The sequence below is a fragment of the Pinus tabuliformis genome, chromosome 2_2, assembly GCF_031772625.1.
Source record: "Pinus tabuliformis cultivar Carrire ecotype Pingquan chromosome 2_2, CPIR1, whole genome shotgun sequence".
NCBI lineage: Eukaryota > Viridiplantae > Streptophyta > Pinopsida > Pinales > Pinaceae > Pinus > Pinus tabuliformis.
The window spans coordinates 1,172,315,009-1,172,333,679 of NC_142300.1; the positions used below are offsets into that span (position 1 = coordinate 1,172,315,009).

Consider the following 18,671-nt stretch of genomic DNA (forward strand, 5'->3'; position numbering starts at 1 on the left):
AAGCAATCTAAATAGGGATGACAGACGAAAATTATTAATTGTGGGATCCTGACCCTTTCCTCTCGTGATCCTTCATCTTGTCATTTTCCTTGAGTTTTCTTTTTCTTCCTTTTTCTTAGGTTTTTATAATTGAGTCAGTTTTCCTATTGCTATATGAGTTTCCCTCTTTTTTTATAATTATCTCCTACCCATTTTCTATAAAATAGATTTCATTTCTTCACCAAATATATATATATATATATATATATATATATAATTTAACTCAATTCATTTCCTTAAGAAATTTTTTTTTTCTATTTTTTAGTCCAATCAGAGTTAGTTTACGAATCTATGTTTTAATTTATTTATATGTTTTTAATTGATTAACTCACAACTAAAATATTAATTTTCTTAATTTAATTGTAAAATAGAAAAATATTATATTAGCACTCTTAATTACACATTTGACTTGATATATATTCTTCTTTGTCTTAAGTAATTGTGAGTTAATTTTCTTAGTTATTTAGCTTTCTAACAAGTTTACCTTTATTTTAATAATCACCCCTATTCTCATTTATATATATATGTTTTTTAAGTCGTAGTCAAGTCAAGAGTTAGTTTATAGTCCATGATCTTATTATATATATTTATATATAATTAATTATTTAAGTTATAAGATGGTTTATAATTTATGAGCTTAAATTATATTTTGATATTTAATTTATATATATTTTTCATATTTGAATCATAATTAAAAGATAAAAAAATTTGGTTTAGTTAAAAATAATTTCCAATTTATTATTAAATAATATTAATATTATTGATATTCATTTGACTTGATTATTTAATATGGTTTAAAAAAAATTTGACTAAGTCTTCCGTTCTTTATAATTGTTGGAAAACTCTTTCTATCTTTTTAAAGCTGCTTTGATTTGATTCTTTATCTTCATCTTATTGATTCGAAACCTGTCATATATATTCTTTAATATGATTTTTTGAAAAAAAAAAGGGAAAAAGAAAAAAATCGCTCAGAATCCTAAACCAGTTAGCATGAAATTCTTTCAACAAATCAATAACCAAACCAAATGACTGGAAACCTAATTGACAAAAAAGAAACAAAAATGAAGCAAACTCTTATCAAAAGGCAATCGACCCCTAAATTACTCAGCCATGTCAATCGTACCCCTAAATTACTCAGCCATGTGCATTCCCACACTTAACTTACTCAATCATGTAATAGCTTAAACTCTTTGATAGTCTCTTTCATTTCTCTTAATTTCAATATCAAGGACGGCATAAGGTAAGCTTCTTTGTTTTTCGTGAAAAAAAGGGGTAGGTTTCTTTGCTTACATTATGCATCATTGTTGTAAGTTCATGAAGAAGCTAAATCGGCTACTTATTGTAATAATTTCGGGAAGAGACTGAATGGGCTACTTATTGTAATAATTTCAGGAAGAGACTTAATGGGCTACTGAAATCTGACATCAACTCAACGTTCATACGAGCATAATTCATAGTTTATTACAGCAATACTATGTATTTTGTCTCTATTGATTTCATTAAATCCGAACAAGTTAAGTCGACGATCCCTCGGCAGCAATCTCCTCGACAAATTCTTGGATATTTTTGTCTGAAGACCCGCCTTCTATCATCACTTCACTCGCTAATGTCTTCCACCGTAAAGCGTTCATCCTTAGCTCAATGCCACACTCATTTTCCATGGCCGTCTTGATACCTTTCTCCACTTCGTCGTTCCCAACCAGTCCATCTACTGATCGTTTACTCAATCTCAATCATGTCTTCCATTTCTCTGCAATGAATAGAGAATCAGTTAACTGATCGCTCCATTGGGGAACTGCGAACATGGGAACTCCCAAGCTGAGGCCTTCTAGCGTGGAATTCCATCCACAGTGCGTCATAAATGCACCGACAGATGCATTAGAAAGGACTTCCAGCTGAGGACACCATGGAACGACGAGTCCTTGTTCGGAGGTTTCGTCCTAGACACCCTCCCTCTGACTCTCCCCTTTTGGAGAGGATTGACGAATAACCCATATAAAGGAATACCCACTGCCCTTCAACGCAAGAGCTATCTCATGATTTTGTTCTTTCGAAAGAACCGCAAGGCTTTCAAAAGAAACGTACACAACGCTTGCGGGTTGTTTAGTATTCAGCCCATCCATGCAGTTTACCGTTTCCCACATATGTGGAACGGAGTCTGTCTCTCGTGGACTCAGTCCGTCCAAGAAAGCAGGGGGTATGAGGGGACCAACAGTGCGAATGGGAGCTGTCGTTTTCATTGAATTTATTTCTTGCCATTCCAGTTCGTTAAACGAATTTCCAAGAACCCATGTCCCTGGCAGAGAGATAAATTGATCGACTACGACTCGCAGTAAACTCCCGTGGGGACTTGAAGGTTGTAGAATGGATGGCATATCTGAGAGAGTCAGCGGTGGCCCGGTATTTCTATTCTACCGGTTGCTTTTTTGGGGTTTTTCCAATTTGGTAGTTGAAAAGAGGAAGAGATTGTGACATGGGGCTGGAGCTAATCAGCCATATATTGGGTATTTAATGCCCTCAGAGCAGCACGCCACTTAGCCCAATAACACCGGAGCGGGTAAATATTATTTAATGCCGAATTTGGTCGCTCCCGTGTTATCGCGTTAAGTCGCGTGCTGCTCTGAGGGCATTAAATACCCAATATATCGCTGGTTAGCTCTTTCCGTGACATGGGCACATTTGACCATGACCATGGATGACTTTGATGGTAAATCTAATAGATTTACATTAAATTTTAAAATTAATATTATAAACTCTATGAATAATACTATATCTTATGAATATGAACTAAATAAATTCAAATGGATTGATATTATAAATTAAAAGTAATAATAAACCCAAGGGATTAATTCTAAAAACCATTTTAGGATTAACATTATAAACTCTATGAATAATACTATACCTTATGAATATGAACCAAATAAACCCAATGGATTGATATTATAAATTGAAGGTAATAATAAATCCAAAGGATTAATTCTAAAAACCAAAAGTATTATAATCCCAAGGGAATAACATTAAAACCAAGGGATTAATATTACAAATGCAAGGTATATAGACCTTGAAGGGACTGATATTATAAACCCAAGGGAATAATAAAACCAAAGGATTAATCTTAAAAATAATATAAGGAATTAAAAGACCAACAAATTGATAATATAAACACAACGGAATAATATTAAACTGCAAAGGATTAATATTATAAACCCAAGAAATATAAACCCTAAGATAAATATTATAAACCCAAGGTAATAATAAACTCAGGAGATTAGCCCCAAGGGTTAGCTCAATCGGTCAAGCCGGGGCCTCGCTAATGGGAGGTCACAGGGTCGAAACCCGAAAGCTCTTGGGGTCAGGTCAGTAAATAGGCCGTGGGGTGTGACCCCCTTCGGGTGGGGTCCACCCTAGCGCTGACAGATCCTGGACGTAGCGGACCCACTGACCATAGGTATCCGTGAACCAGAAGTGAAAAAAAAATAAAAATAAATAAACTCAGGAGATTATAAACCCAAGGAAGATAAACATTAAGATAAATATTATAAACCATAAGATAAATATTTGTCATAATGTGATGTTGGAATATGGTTGACCATGATTTATTTTCGTATTGAGACAACATTTGTCACAATGCGACGTTGGGAAATGGCTGACCATCATTGACCATGGTTCACATCCATATTGAGAATATTTTCACAATGTGATGTTGGACCATGATTGACCATGGATGACCATGATTGTGGCAATGTGACGTTGGAAAAACATATAGTCTTTGTCACAATGTGACCATGGTTGACCATGATTGAAACCAAATGTATTATAAAACTAAGAGATTAATATTAAACCCAAGGGATTAAAAACTCAATGGATTGATAATATAAACCCAAGGGGATAATACTAAACCCACGGGATGAATATTATAAACACAAGTTATATAAACCCTAAGATAAATATTATAAACCCAAAAGATATATATTATAAACCAAAGGAATATAAACCCTAAGATAAATATTTGTCACAATGCGACATTGGAATATCGTTGACGATGATTGATTTTCATATTGAGACAGAGTTTGTCGCAATGCGACGTTAGACTATGGTTGATCATCGTTGACCATGGTTGATCTCCATATTGAGACAATCTATGTCATAATGTGATGTTGGACCATGGTTGACCATGGTTGTGACAATGTGACATTGGACCAAGAGTAGTCTTTGTCACAATGTGACCATGGTTATTGACCATGGTTGAACATGATTAACCATGTTTGACTATGGTTGATTTTCATATTGAGACAATCTTTATCGCAATGTGACATTGGACCATGGTTGAACATGATTATAAACCCAATGGATTTATATTAAACTTAAATATTAATATTTTAAACCCTATAAAACTTTAGATTAATAAACCCTATAGATTATTATCTTATAGGCTTTTTAATGAAAAATAATAATTCAAAATATAGTGCAAAATCTTTAAAATGAATGAAGAATAGATAATGAATTATTCAAAAATAAAATCACATAAAATAAAATTTAACGCAAATTCATAAATTCATTTACTATAATCTCATTTGAAGTCTATGAAACATTATTGATGGAATTTTAAATCTATAAATTTACAATTTTTTAATGTCTGGTATATTTCAAAATGTGGTAATTAAATTAGGAAAAAAAAAAACAAAACTCAATTTTATATTTTTACTTCATCTATTTTACTTTAATCAATTTAGAAGATAATGCATTTCAAATTTTAAAAATAAAAATACATTTCAAAACATCAACAATAATTTCTAAATTTCATAGTTTATTGATTATGGATGAACTTATTAATATAAACAATGTACTTTATAAGTAAAATATTCCAATGCCACTTTAAGTAAAATATGTCAATGTCAAATAATATGTACAATGAAAATAAATAAATTTCTGCGTTTAAAACATTTGTAAGCATTTCAAGTAATGTTATTATTTTATATTTGGGCTATAATTTTTTTGTCAATTTTATATTTGAGATGAAAACATTTTTTTTTTCAAATTTTGCATTTTAAAAAAATTTACTCAAGAAGAAATTATATCACTCTAAACACTTCTTAGATTTGTGATTAGAATAGATGAATACTGGTCTTTAAAGGAAAAACTAATAAGATGAGCTTGCAATTTGAAAATTTCTTATGGAATGGTTGCTAATTAATTTTAGAGCACAAATTCATTCATGCTACTTTACATAATTCTACATTAATCCTACACTGAAAACCTAGGATAGACGAAATTCATAACTGAGCTACTTTTATACATTTGTATTTGAAAACTAAAGCAATCTTCCATAGAACACTCCTTCAAACCATTAACATCTAAACCACACTTAGTTACTAAATTTGTAGCGGACACAAAATTGATCTCGTGGACATTCGTGGCATAACCTAGTCAAACCTTGTACTCCTAATTTTTGCGGTGATACATATTCCTCTCGAGAGTCAAGGTCTCATAAGTCAGCCTCACGATCCAATATCAAATGTTGAAACTTCTCATAGAGGTTGTCTACATTAAATTTTCCATTATCAGACACCTGTGGCAATGTACAAATATATGTATGTTTAGATACTGGTAAAGAAAACACAGAAGTAAGTTGGTGTCATTATAGGAAAATACCTTATTATATATGGTATGGAAAACTTTGTTATTTATCGAAGAAGACGTAGCATTCAAAACTTGTTGCCCACATTCTTCTAGCATAAAAAAAAAATTGGAGTAGACAATATGATCTCGAACATGTCGAGGGACAACAAAAGATTGGAGTAGACAATATGATATTCGAACACGTTGAGGGACATATTAATGCCAGAATGGATGGAATTTATTTGCATCATGGTGAAGAAGTAGGAAAATACCTTGTTACATATTATAAAAATGAATGTTATAAATAATAATGAGGAACTTATCATGGAGGAGCTTATTAGAATTGGAATAATCTCAAATGCCTAGGAAATTGGTGGGTGGGAAGCCACTTGGCACAAATCTATTTTTTTAATCTATTAAAAGTAATGGACTATTTTACCAAAAAAAAATACTTATATGTTAATGAATGTTATAAATAATACTGAGGAACTTATTAGAATTGAATAATCTCAAATCCCTAGGAAATTGGTGAGTGGGGAGCCACATAGCATGAATCTAATTTTTTAAATTTATTAAAAGTAATGGACCATTTTGCTAAATAAAATTTTCTTATATATAAATAAATGTTATAAATAATATTGATGAACTTATTAGAATTGGAATAATCTTGACATGGAGGAACTTATTAGAATTGGAATAATATGGAATCCCTAAAAAATCATGGGTGGAAAGTCATGTGGCACGAATATCATTTTTTAAATTTATTAAAAGTAATGGACATTTTGCTAATTAAAATTGGCTTATATATAAATGAATGTTTTAAATAATAATGAATAACTTATTAGAATTAGAATAATCTCAACATGGAAGAATTTATTAAAATTGGAATAATCTCAAATCCCTAGGAAATTGGTGTGTGGCGAACCAGGTGGCACGAATATAATTTTTTAAATTTATTAAAAGTAATCAACCATTTTGCTAAATAAAATTTGCTTATATATAAACGAATGTTATAAATAATAATGAAGAACTTATCAGAATTGAAATATACTCAACATGGAAGAACTTATTATAATTGGAATAATGTCAAATCTCTAGAAAATTGGTGGGTGGGGAGCCACATGACACAACTATAATTTTTAAAATTTATTAAAAATAATGGACCATTTTGCTAAATAAAATTTGATGTTATAAATAATAATGAGGAACTTATTAGAATAGAAATAATCAATGTAACCCCTCAATTAAAAAGAGTAGGGTATAGATGTCGGAAGTACGCATACATGTATTGATTAAAATAGTAACGACTGACGTCCATGACTAGAGAAGGCGTGTTAATGAGTTACTGTTCGTATAGCCAATATAAGTAGGGCACGCCTATTACCAGACGTATCGTCGGGACGGTGGACTTTAAAGTTTAATCCACCGAACGTTAAACAAGTTCATGCACATAGTGATATTAATATTATAGGTATAATCTGGATCCGCTTTTATATATAATTTTTAATGATTTAATAATTTAGAATGTGTGATAATTTCATTAATTTATCTGTGTTTGGATCCGTTTGAAATACAGCAAAGTTTTTTAAAGAGATTTTGAAACGCATAAAATTTCAAACGTATAAAACTAAAACCGCCATTTTAAATCTAACGAGATTTAGCCCATTCATTATTCAAAAAATGAGTATTTAATACAAGTTAGGCCTATTCCGTGTAAAATTACATGACTACAACCTCAATCAATGAGCCAAATTGTCTTAAATTCAAGGTAAGGCTTTGTTTAATAATTTGCCCATCCTATAACTGCATAGAATTGAGGGCACTGTTATAGGCATGCTATTACATGAAAGCAATGTCTATAAGCTAGTCAGAGAGACTTTAATTTCACATGTGATTCATTTAATAATTTATCCAAAAATACTACAGTTAATTAATATTGACGGACTCGAATAAAGGTATAGATTAGGTTAGAGACATGCATTAAATTGATACAATATTAAAAAAAAAAAACACAAAATTTAGATCCATTTTGGTATAATGTAAGTTACTGATATAGATTAAATTGATACAATATTAAAAAACTATAAAATTTAGATTTATTTTAAGTATGGATTTAACATGACTTAAGAGGATCAAATTTCTTTAAGTGTCAATATCTTTTTAGAGTGCAAAATTGATAAAGCAAATTATATCTCTCTCATTTATTGCAATGAATTTTTAGTGGTTCTTTATCTATACATACAATGTGTAATTTTACGTTGTATTTTTGAATGCTATATAAAATAAATAATTTAAACTTGTAAGTCCAAAAAAAAATTGTTGCATTTTGAAAAAAAAAAAAAAAAAAAAAACATATACCCAAAAAATGACCAAACTATAAAATAGTGAGAATTGTTTACATTACATGTGGATCCGAACATTGGATCTACGCACATTAAAATTGTTTATTATTATTAATATATTTTTATGTATATGTCAATATTTGTTCGTATTAAAATATTTTATTGATAACCAATATTGAATTTTTTGTTCTTACGAATATTTTTAAATTTGCCATATTAAATTTATATTAAGAGTCAAATGAATTATACATATCCCTCTTCTTTTTTTTTTTTTTTCTTTTTTTTTTTTTTTTTTTTTTTTTTTATCCGAAGGTGGCAAAACCTATCAAACTCAGGTGTCAAACCAACAGTGAGGACAGCCATCTCTGGCTGCTATCCGCGAATGTCGGTTTGACTCATCACTGTTATCAAGGAAAACCACGCCACCTGTAATAACCCGCTGGTGGTCCGTAAGGGAGCAAGCTTTCACTCCTGCCAGATGCCTCTGGGTCTTGGGCCGTTAACCTGTTTCCTTACGTCCGAGGAAGACGAGCTCTTAGCCAAGCAGAAGCAGTTTTACGGCATACTCCAGGCCGATACTCCATAGGAAAAAGAGTAATTGAAAGTTAAAAAATAAAATAAAAAATATCAATTACTTCCTAATAAGAATAATAAGAGGGATACATATCCCTCTTATTATTCTTATTAGGAAGTAATTGATATTTTTTATTTTATTTTTTAACTTTCAATTACTCTTTTTCCTATGGACATTGAATATTTTATTATATACAACATTAAGATATTTTCTTTTCATGTTTCTTTCTATATATAGATATATATGAAGTTGACATCCACGTTAATTAGTTAACAACAAAGCATATTCATTTTTATTTTTTATTATAGCCGACATTGCTTTTCTATTTAGAGGATATATTTTTTATTTTTTTATTTATGAGGAACATGTGTCAACTCCACCATGGACAAATTCCTACAAGGCTATAGAATGAGTCTCTCACCTCAAGGATGGAATTACACATCCGCTCATACTAGATTACGTATCATCTCAATGAAAAAATTATTATTATTATTATTTATAAAAAATAATTAATATATGATTTAAAAATATATACATTTAAGAAAACAAGTAGTAATAAGCAATAATATTTTAATGATAACATGTTCTAAATTATATTTGAAAAAGAAAAATAATTTATCTAATTTTGAGATAAATTTCAACTCTCTATCTTGAATATTTCTAAAAATATTTCATGGAGGCTAAATCCCTACTATCGACCTGCTAATCATTGATAATTAAATTAAAGTTCTGGAAACCCTATTCCAAAATAGACACACCTATCAATGTAAATATGATATTAAACAAAAGAAATGTATATAGACTAGTCTAATGATATTTAATTCCAAATAATAGTTGTTTTAGTCATACATTTTGATGATTTTATTGATCCTATAATGATCTTCATATAAAAATAGTTTTTCTCATTTTTCTCTTTCATATAAATGACTATGCTAGCTCAATTATGACGTATAAAATATGTTCTTCACTTCTTAGATAACTTATTGCAAATTATTTGATATTGTTCTCCACATTATCATATACATAATGGATATGGTGTTATGGCTTTGAGTGGGTTGTGAGGATAGTTCTTACAAAAGTGATGGGACCCAGCCCACACTCCAACGTAACCTTGGTTGTCAACCTGTCCGGTGATAATTATGTTCGTGGATTCGGTTTGTTAATTTGGTGGTTGATTGCAGATATGAGTGTTGGGTATTTTTATTGGAGTTGGCAATCATTAATGGGGGCTCGTAAATGCGAACTTTCCGGTACCCAACCTCGGGCTTTGTTCTCCCACTTGGTCTTTTACACAAAACCTTTGTGCTTTCCGGTCATTGTATGGATTTTACTCTGCTATGGAAGCTCTCCGAGGGTTCCTGTCAAAGTGTTTGGCCTCGTTCCGGTTCTTATGGCAAACTCTGTTTTTGGGTGCGGTTGTGAATGAATGTTGGTCTTTCGAACTTGCTTGTGCTATTGGCAACGAATTTTCCTTGTTGCATGAATTTGTCTCGGCTCTGGAGGTTAGTCTGCTCGAATTCTTTTACACAGTGAATTATTTGTTTCTTCTGTTGTTGCTTGGACTCGATGTCTGGGGTCTCAGGCCACTGATTGTTCTTTCTTCTTGTTGACAATGCTTGTTGCTACTGTTATGGTGCTAAAGTCGTTTTAGGTTCTAGTTTCTATGTGCACAGGTGACAGCAAAATGACTCTCTCGGCTACAACTCTGCTAATTTTTTCCCTCCATGTTTTATATTCGCCCTCTTCTAGTTCAGTAGCTGACTAATGCCTGATCCTCTTGTCTTAGGCTTCTTTTTGGTTTTTTGTAGCTCTGTTTCATGAGATTCTTGGTCCGGCCGTGCCCAGGTAAGCTATGCCTTCCATTTGCTTTAGTTATATCTCTGTTCAAGTACCACTGTGCAATGTACGCTAACCGTGGCTCATTCTATCTACATAGGTCGAGGGTTCGACCTTGGGTGCAAATATTTATCACAATTCGGTCTCCAAACCCTACAACTCTTTGTCGGTAGGCTCTTTCTTCCATAGTTTGTCAACTTGTAGTTAGGGTTTCTTTTTTATTCTGTGGTGATTGCTCCTCGTTGTCCGGTTGCTGTGTATAAGTCGGGTTGTTCTCACGACCTAGGCTTGTGTCTGGTTTCAAGTTCCAGTTTAATTACAGTTCTAGTATGGCCATCTGGTTGATGCTCGAGGGTTTCCTTGACATCAAACCTTGAACTAGGGTTTGTTTGTTCTATCAAACATTGTATACTCTATTTGTTTTGGACAATGTAATACTTAATTTGCATTGAACAGTAGCAATGTCTATATATATTAGTTGTCTCTGTTTGTTTAACAAAATGTGTGATGATTAGTCTAGAATTACCTCTATTGTAGTTCGTTTCTCCGGTGCCTTGATTCTATATTCGCCTTTCGATCGATTCACTATATATCTCTCTCTTGGTCGTGAATTTTATTCACTAACCCATTCGCTCTGGTTGTGGGAATTACATGCATGTTACAATATTCACTTTCTGTTAAGAGAGGAAAAGAAAAACAACCTACAGTAGTAGGCCTGCACTCTGTTTTTTATCACTGATTTCAACTAGTCAATGGATAAAACACAAATGGCATAGCACGTAGGCGATGATACAGATGGACGATAGGAAAAATTTGCGTTCTGTCTCTTTTTTTTACTTGTATCTAGAAATGTTGAACCCTTTACATGTTTTCCATTGTTACATTTATATGTTTTTGTTTACAGTTAATGAAACTGTAGTTACTTTCAGTTGTAGGCAGTATAGTTACATAACTACTAAATACTCGGTTCTGTTTACATGACAAGATTTACATTTAGACATATTTTTCTTTTCCTTTTAAGATGACAGAACAATTATCAATCTGTTGTTTATTAAAGTCAGATACATAATAACCCTAACCGACCAACTACCTTTTGACTAATACAAAAATTAAGAAAAAAACGAAATCCTCCCTCCTACTCTGACAAACTAAACTTGAAAGACAAACCAAATGCTAACTCCACTTTCCAACCTGGTAGAGACCAACACCCGATCATGGTGCCTTCGTTGGATGCTCCTACATCAGGCTCTGGGAGAAAAAAGAAATCATGGCTCCAATCAATGAGCTTCTCGATTGAAGAACTTGTCTGCTCAATCTTCCTGGCATCAAGCCATGAACTGTCCTCAATAGGACGGTTATTCCATTTGACCAAGTATTACATATACTCCTTCCGCCGAGTTTGTTTGGCCACCTGAGTGTCGAGAATGCTCTCGATCTTGGGAGGCTAAACGTAAGGCATCTGTCTCATCCAAGCTTCTCCTCCATCGTGGGTATTCCGTGTGGGCCGTGTAGTTCTGTCTTCGTCTCCTTCTTCTAGGTCAGCGGTGTAAGGGAACAAGTCTGCTACATTGAAGATGGGTGAAATGCCTATCCCTGGTGGTAGTTGTAACTCGTAGGCATTCGCTGAAAATTTCTGGAGGATTTTGCAGGGTCCTATCTTCTTACACTTTAACTTATTGTATGCACCTCTGGGGAAGCGTTCCTTGTGCAAATGCGCGAGGACTTCATCTCCTACATTAAACTGTACTTCCCTTCTCTTCAAATCTGCTTGCTGTTTATACTTTAGGCTGTTGTCCTGCAATTTAATTTTTACCTGCTCATGCAAATCCCTCATCGCGTTAGTGAAATCTTCTCCATCTGTGCTTCACCTTTCTTGCAGTCCAAGATCCCGCAACTCATGCACTCTATGAGGATGCATGTTGTATAGGATTTGAAATGGACTGTAGCCCTTGCTACGATTAGGTGAGTCATTATAAGTGAACTCTGCCTGTGCAAGGACTCGATCCCACATCCATGAATTCTCTCCAACCAAGCTTCGCAGCAGGTTTCCCAGACCCCTGTTTACCACCTCTGTTTTCCCGTCAGTTTGCGGGTGATAAGCAGAGCTACAACTCAGCTGTGTAGCCATTTTCTTCCACAAGGTACACCAAAAGTGCCGTGTAACCTTCACATCCTTGTCCGAAAGGATAGACTTAGGCAACCCATGTAACCTAACAATCTCTTTGAAAAACAAGTGGGCCACATGAGTGGCATCATTGGTTTTTCTGTAAGGGATAAAATGCACCATTTTCGAGAATCTGTCCACTACTACCATCACCGAGTTGTAACCTCGCTATGTCTTAGGTAGACCCAAGACAAAGTCCAAGCTGACTGAGTCCCACGGCCTACCTGGAACAGGAAATGGTGTGTACAGTCCCATGTTCTGACTATGACCCTTCGCCAACTAGCACACTTTACATCTGGTCACAAATCGTTGTACATCCCTCCACATCTTTGGCCAAAAGTAGAAATTACTGAGCTACTCAAGTGTCTTTTCCATGCCGAAATGTCCGGCCAGACCTCCACTATGCTTCTCCCTCTCATCGAGTAGTCAGGTATGCATAGATGTCCTCCCTTAAACAGCAGTTTCTATTGTAAGTTGTAGTCCAACCATGGACTGTTATCTCTCACCAAGGGATTCTAATATGCCTCATAGGCCTCCTTAAAATCTGTATCAGTCTGGTATAAATCTTTTAAGTGCTCAAAACCCAACACTTGGACAGTACTCTCCTGCAGAAGTAAAGCTCTCCTACTCAGTGCATCCGCCACCTTGTTGGCCTGCCCGCTGATATGTTTCAACACGAAGTTGAAACTCTGCAAATACTCCACCCATTTGGCATGTTTGTGGTTCAGCTTGTGCTGTTGCATTACATACTATAGTGCAAAATTATCTGAAAACAACACAAATTCATTTCCCAGCAGATAATGCCTCCAGTGTTTTAATGCCTGTATAACAGCATAGAACTCCTTGTCATAAGACGAATATTTATGTCTGCTTTCATTTAGCTTCTCGCTGAAGAATGCCACAGGCTTATCCTCCTCGCTGAGTACAACTCCAATAGCTGTACCACTAGCATCACAGCACACTTGAAAAAGTTTCTTGAAGTCTGGATATCTCAGGATCAGCCTCTCTATGATCTTCCTCTTCAATAGCTAGAAACTTCTCTCCGCTGCATCCATCCATTGAAAAGGCTAACTAGCCTTTTTAATGGTGTCCAACGTAGGTGCACAAATTTCGCTAAAACTCCTTATGAATTTTCGGTAAAAACTCGCTGGTCCATAAAGCTACGTACCTCAAATAAATTTTTCGGATATGGCCAATTAACTATCACCACAACCTTCTTTGGATCCATCTTCAGTTCATTTTCTACTATTACAAAGCCCAAATAAATTAATTCCTTCTGTAGAAAAGTACATTTCTTCAAATTTATTAGCAGTTTATTCTGCTGTAATTTTTCCAGGACTTTCCAAACATGTTGAAGGTGCTCCTCCCTTGTCTTGCTGAAAATTAGTATGTCGTCTAGGTACACTATCACAAATTTTCCGATGTACTCCTTCCGCATATCATTCATTAACCTCATAAATGTATTGGGTGCATTGCTCAGTCCAAATGGCATGACCAGCCATTCATACAATCCCTCATTTGTCTTAAGGGTTGTCTTCCATTTGTCCCCCTCTTGTATCTCGATCTGATGATACCCGCTCTTCAAGTCTATCTTAGAAAAATATGTTGCCCCGCTTAAACAATCCATCATGTCATCCATCCCTGGCAGTGGAAACCTGTATTGGATGGTGATTTTGTTAATAGCCCTCGAGTTTGTGCACATCTACTACTCTCCTCCTTTCTTGGGAGCGAGAACTGTGGGGACTGCGCAAGGGCTCAAACTCTCCCTTATCAATCCTTTGTATAGCAGTTCTTGCACCTGCTTCCTAATCTCTTCATTGTCCTTGGGGCTCATTCGGTATGCTACCTTGTTTGGCAAACTGGCTCTAGGTATGAAGTCAATATGATGACTAATGCTTCTTTTGGGGGGTAATTTATCTGGCAAGTCATCCACCACTATGTCGTAAATTCCTGCAACATTTGTTGGATTTCTGGGGGTAAATCCGATACCTCTGTATGCAAAAACACCGTTTTTTCTCTCTTTACAACTGCATAACCCATCTCACTGTCCTCAACTTGTTTCAGAAACTGTTTTCTGCTAACCAACAATGCTCTTGGTTCACTTGTCCCTGTTGTCCCTTCCTCTTTGATGGGCACAAGCATATGCTTGATTCCATCCTTGACAAACTTATAACAGTTCGTCAATCCATCATGTACCACCTTTCTATCATACTGCAAAGGCCTTCCCAGTAGTATGTGACATACATCCATCGGCATGATGTCACAAAGGACTTTATCCTTATATCTGCCTATTTGAAACTCCAGCTCGCACTATTCATCCACCAGCAACAGATGGCCTTTCTGTAGCCATGAGACTTTGTAAGGGGTGGAATGCTTCAAGCGCTTCAATTCCAACTTTTCCACCATCTTTGTGGACACCAAATTATCTATACTACCACTATCAATAATTAACTTACAACACTTACCATGTGACTTACAAACTGTTCTAAACAAAGCCTTCCACAGGGTTTGATTGGTGACCTCCTTGGCTAGTTTTAACAACACCCTATTCAGCAATAAGGCTTCCCCTGTATCTAGAGCATTTTATGCTTCTTGGGGAGGTGTCGCTGCTTCCTCTGGTGTGCAACATATGCACCCCTCTGTCCAGCTTGATCTACCTTAAGATATTCAAATGATCTATGTCCCCATTTATGACACCTGTAACACTGATAAACAGCCCATCTACCTCAGCCATTTCCCCTACCTCGCTGGGATGACCTACCGCCTCTCGCATTATCACCTCTGTCCACTAATCCAGAAGCTCTGGAACTGCTACCTTCCACATTACTACTAGGAGTCCGCCCTCTGCCATATGACTAGCCTTTTCCCCTGTTGGCTCCTCATCCTCTCCTGGCACTCTTCCTTCTAGTAATTTTCTCTTCAGTTTTCATCGCACTCTGATACGCTTCTTCAGTGTTATTTGGAGACAAAATACTAATTTCATCTAAAATTTCTAGTCTTAAACCATTTACATACATGGTTGTCCTTTCTACGGTATCCTCTGTATATCTGGCCCTTAAGTTCACTCGATAGAACTCCTCCATGTACTCGTTTACCGTCATTCCTTTCTGTTTCAGATTTTGCACTTGCCTGTGTAGTGCGATCTGATAGTCTTTCGGCAGAAATCTGCCCTTCAACTTGGCTGCCATCCTTGACCAGGTTTTAATTGGCAACTTGTTCAATCTCTTTCTCTTCATTTGGACACTATCCCACCACAGGGCTACGTGCCCCTTCAACTTCATCGCAGCGAACTTAACTCTGCAGTCTTCACTGACTTCCTCACACTTGAAATACTTATCCATCTCGCTCATTCAATCCAATACAACCTCTATGAACAGGCTGCCATCATAGGTTGGGAGTTCTGGTTTGGGTTTACTGCTTGCCACTAAAACAGACCTCAATAGTCTCACTTCTGGGGTTTCACCATCTGGTCCATCTGTTGCTGCTTCAACTTCCTCTTTGCTGTCATCGCTTATCTCTAGGTCTCTTCTTCTCCCTGCCTCTACTGCCTCCAAACGGGCAATAAGAATCATGATCTCCTCTCTCAGTCCTTCCTCTGCTATCCTTCGAGCACCTCTGCCACGACCTCGCCTTCCTCTCTCCATTTCTCTAACTGACCTTAAAAAAACTGCTCTGATACCACTATGATGGGACCTAGCCCATGCTCCAACGTAACCTTGGTTGTCAACCTGTCTAGTGTTAATTATGTTGGTGGATTTGGTTTGTTGATTTGGCGGTTTATTACAGATATGAGTGTTGGATATTTTTATTGGAGTTGGCAATCATTAATGGGGGCTCATAAATGTGAACCTACCGGTACCCAGCCTCAGGCTTTGTTCTCCCGCTTGGTCTTTTACACAAAACCTTTGTGTTTTCCGGTCATTGTATGGGTTTTTCTCTGCTATGGAAGCTCTGCGAGGGTTCCTGTCAAAGTGTTTGGCCTCGTTCCGGTTCTTATGGCAAACTCTATTTTTGGGTGCAGCTATGAGTGAATGTTGATCTTCCGAACTTTCTTGTGCTATTGGCAATGAATTTTCCCTGTTGCATGAATTTGTCTCAGCTCTAGAGGTTAGTCCACTCGAATTCTTTTACACAGTGAATCATTTGTTTCTTTTTCTGTTGCATGGACTCAATGCCTAGTCTCTCAAGCCACCAGTTATTCTTTCCTATTGTTGACAATGCTCGTTGCTACTGTTATGGTGCTAAAGTCATTTTAGGTTCTGGTTTCTATGTGCACAAGTGACGGCACAATGACTCTCTCGGCTACAGCTCTGGTAATTTTTTCCCTCCATGTTTTGAATTTGCCCTCTTCTATTTCAGTAGCTGAACAACGCCTACTCCTCTTGTCTCAGGCTTCTTTTGGTTTTCTGTGGCTCTTTTTCATGAGATTCTTGGTCCAGTCGTGCCCAGGTAAGCTATACTTTCCCTTTGCTTTGGTTATATCACTGTTCAAGTACCATTGTGCAATGTACACTAACCGTGGCTCGTTCTATCTGCATAGGTCGAGGGTTCGACCTTGGGTGCGAAGATTTATCACAATTCGATCTCCAAACCCTACAACTCTTTGTTGGTAGGCTCTGTCTTCCACAGTTTGTCAACTTGTAGTTAGGGTTTCTTTTTTATTCTGTGGTGATTGCTCCTTGCTGTTTGGTTGATGTGTATAAGTTGGGTTGTTCTCATGACCTAGGCCTGTGTCTGGTTTCAAGTTCGAGTTTAATTACAGTTCTGGTCTGGCTGTCTGGTTAAGGCTCGAGGGTTTGCTTGACATCAAACCCTGGACTAGGGTTTGTTTGTTCTATCAGACGTTGTATACTCTATTTGTTTTGGACAATGTAATACTTAATTTGCATTGAACAGCGACAATGTATATATATATTATCTGTCTCTGTTTGTTTAAGAAAATGTGTGATGGTTTGTCCAGAATTACCTCTGTTGTAGTTCGTTTCTCTGGTGCCTTGATTTTGTATTCTCCTTTCAATCGATTCACTGTATGTCTCTCTCTTTGTCGTGATTTTTATTTGCTTACCCGTTCACTCTAGTTGTGGGAATTACATGCGTGTTCTGTTAAGAGAGGAAAAGAAAAACAACCTACAGTAGTAGGCTTTCACTCTGTTTGTTATCACTGAGTTCAACTAGTCAATGGATAAAACACAATGGCACAGCACGTAGGCAATGATACAGATGGACGATAGGAAAAATTTGCGTTCTGTCTCTTTTTTCTACTTGTATCTGGAAATGCTGAACCTTTTACATGTTTTCCATTGTTACATTTATACGTTTTTGTTTACAGTTAATGAAACTGTAGTTACTTTCAGTTGTAGGCAGTATAGTTACATAACTACTAAATACTCAGTTCTGTTTACATGACAAGATTTACATTTAGACATATTTGTCTTTTCCTTTTAAGATGAAAGAACAATTATTAATCTTTTTTTTATTAAAGTCAGATATGTAATAACCCTAACCGACCAACTACCTTTTGACTAATATAGAAATTAAGAAAAAAAGGAAATCCTACCTCCTACTCTGACAAACTAAACATGAAAGACAAACCAAATGCTAACTCAACTTTCCAACCTGGCAGAGACCAACACCCGCTCATGGTGCCTTAGCTGGATCCTCCTATATCAAAAAGTAAGGTCTACCAACACTTCATAGTCCTCCAATTTATTTATTTTCCTTGTCTTACCCTAATTTGCTTATGGAAGTGTGTTATTTCCCATATACATTTTGATTGTACTGTTATCATACTTTCTAGCATAGAACCCCCATATCACTTCTATACACAACACTTTACACCATCCATTTCCCCTCCATGCCATCCATGATAAATAAGTTGTCCCCCTCATGCTTCTTTTATAAAAGGTTATTACTAAATGCACTACTTATAATGAAAGCATGAATCGAATTTAAAGCCTTCATGAAATGAAAATCATATAGCTAACTATAGAATCTAAACGGGCAAAGAACAAATTAAATTAAATAAAGCTTGAGTTAATGCTACCTCATTATGAACTTATCCACCATGGATCATTTGATGTGGTAAAGGCTATCATTA

The 18,671-nt window shown here is 35.5% G+C and overlaps 1 pseudogene; it reads right to left on the reverse strand.

Moving 5' to 3' along the window:
• Positions 1-1,553: 1,553 nt before the first annotated feature.
• Positions 1,554-18,671, reverse strand: part of LOC149197630 (UDP-glycosyltransferase 74E1 pseudogene) — a 30,827-nt pseudogene continuing 13,709 nt past the window's right edge.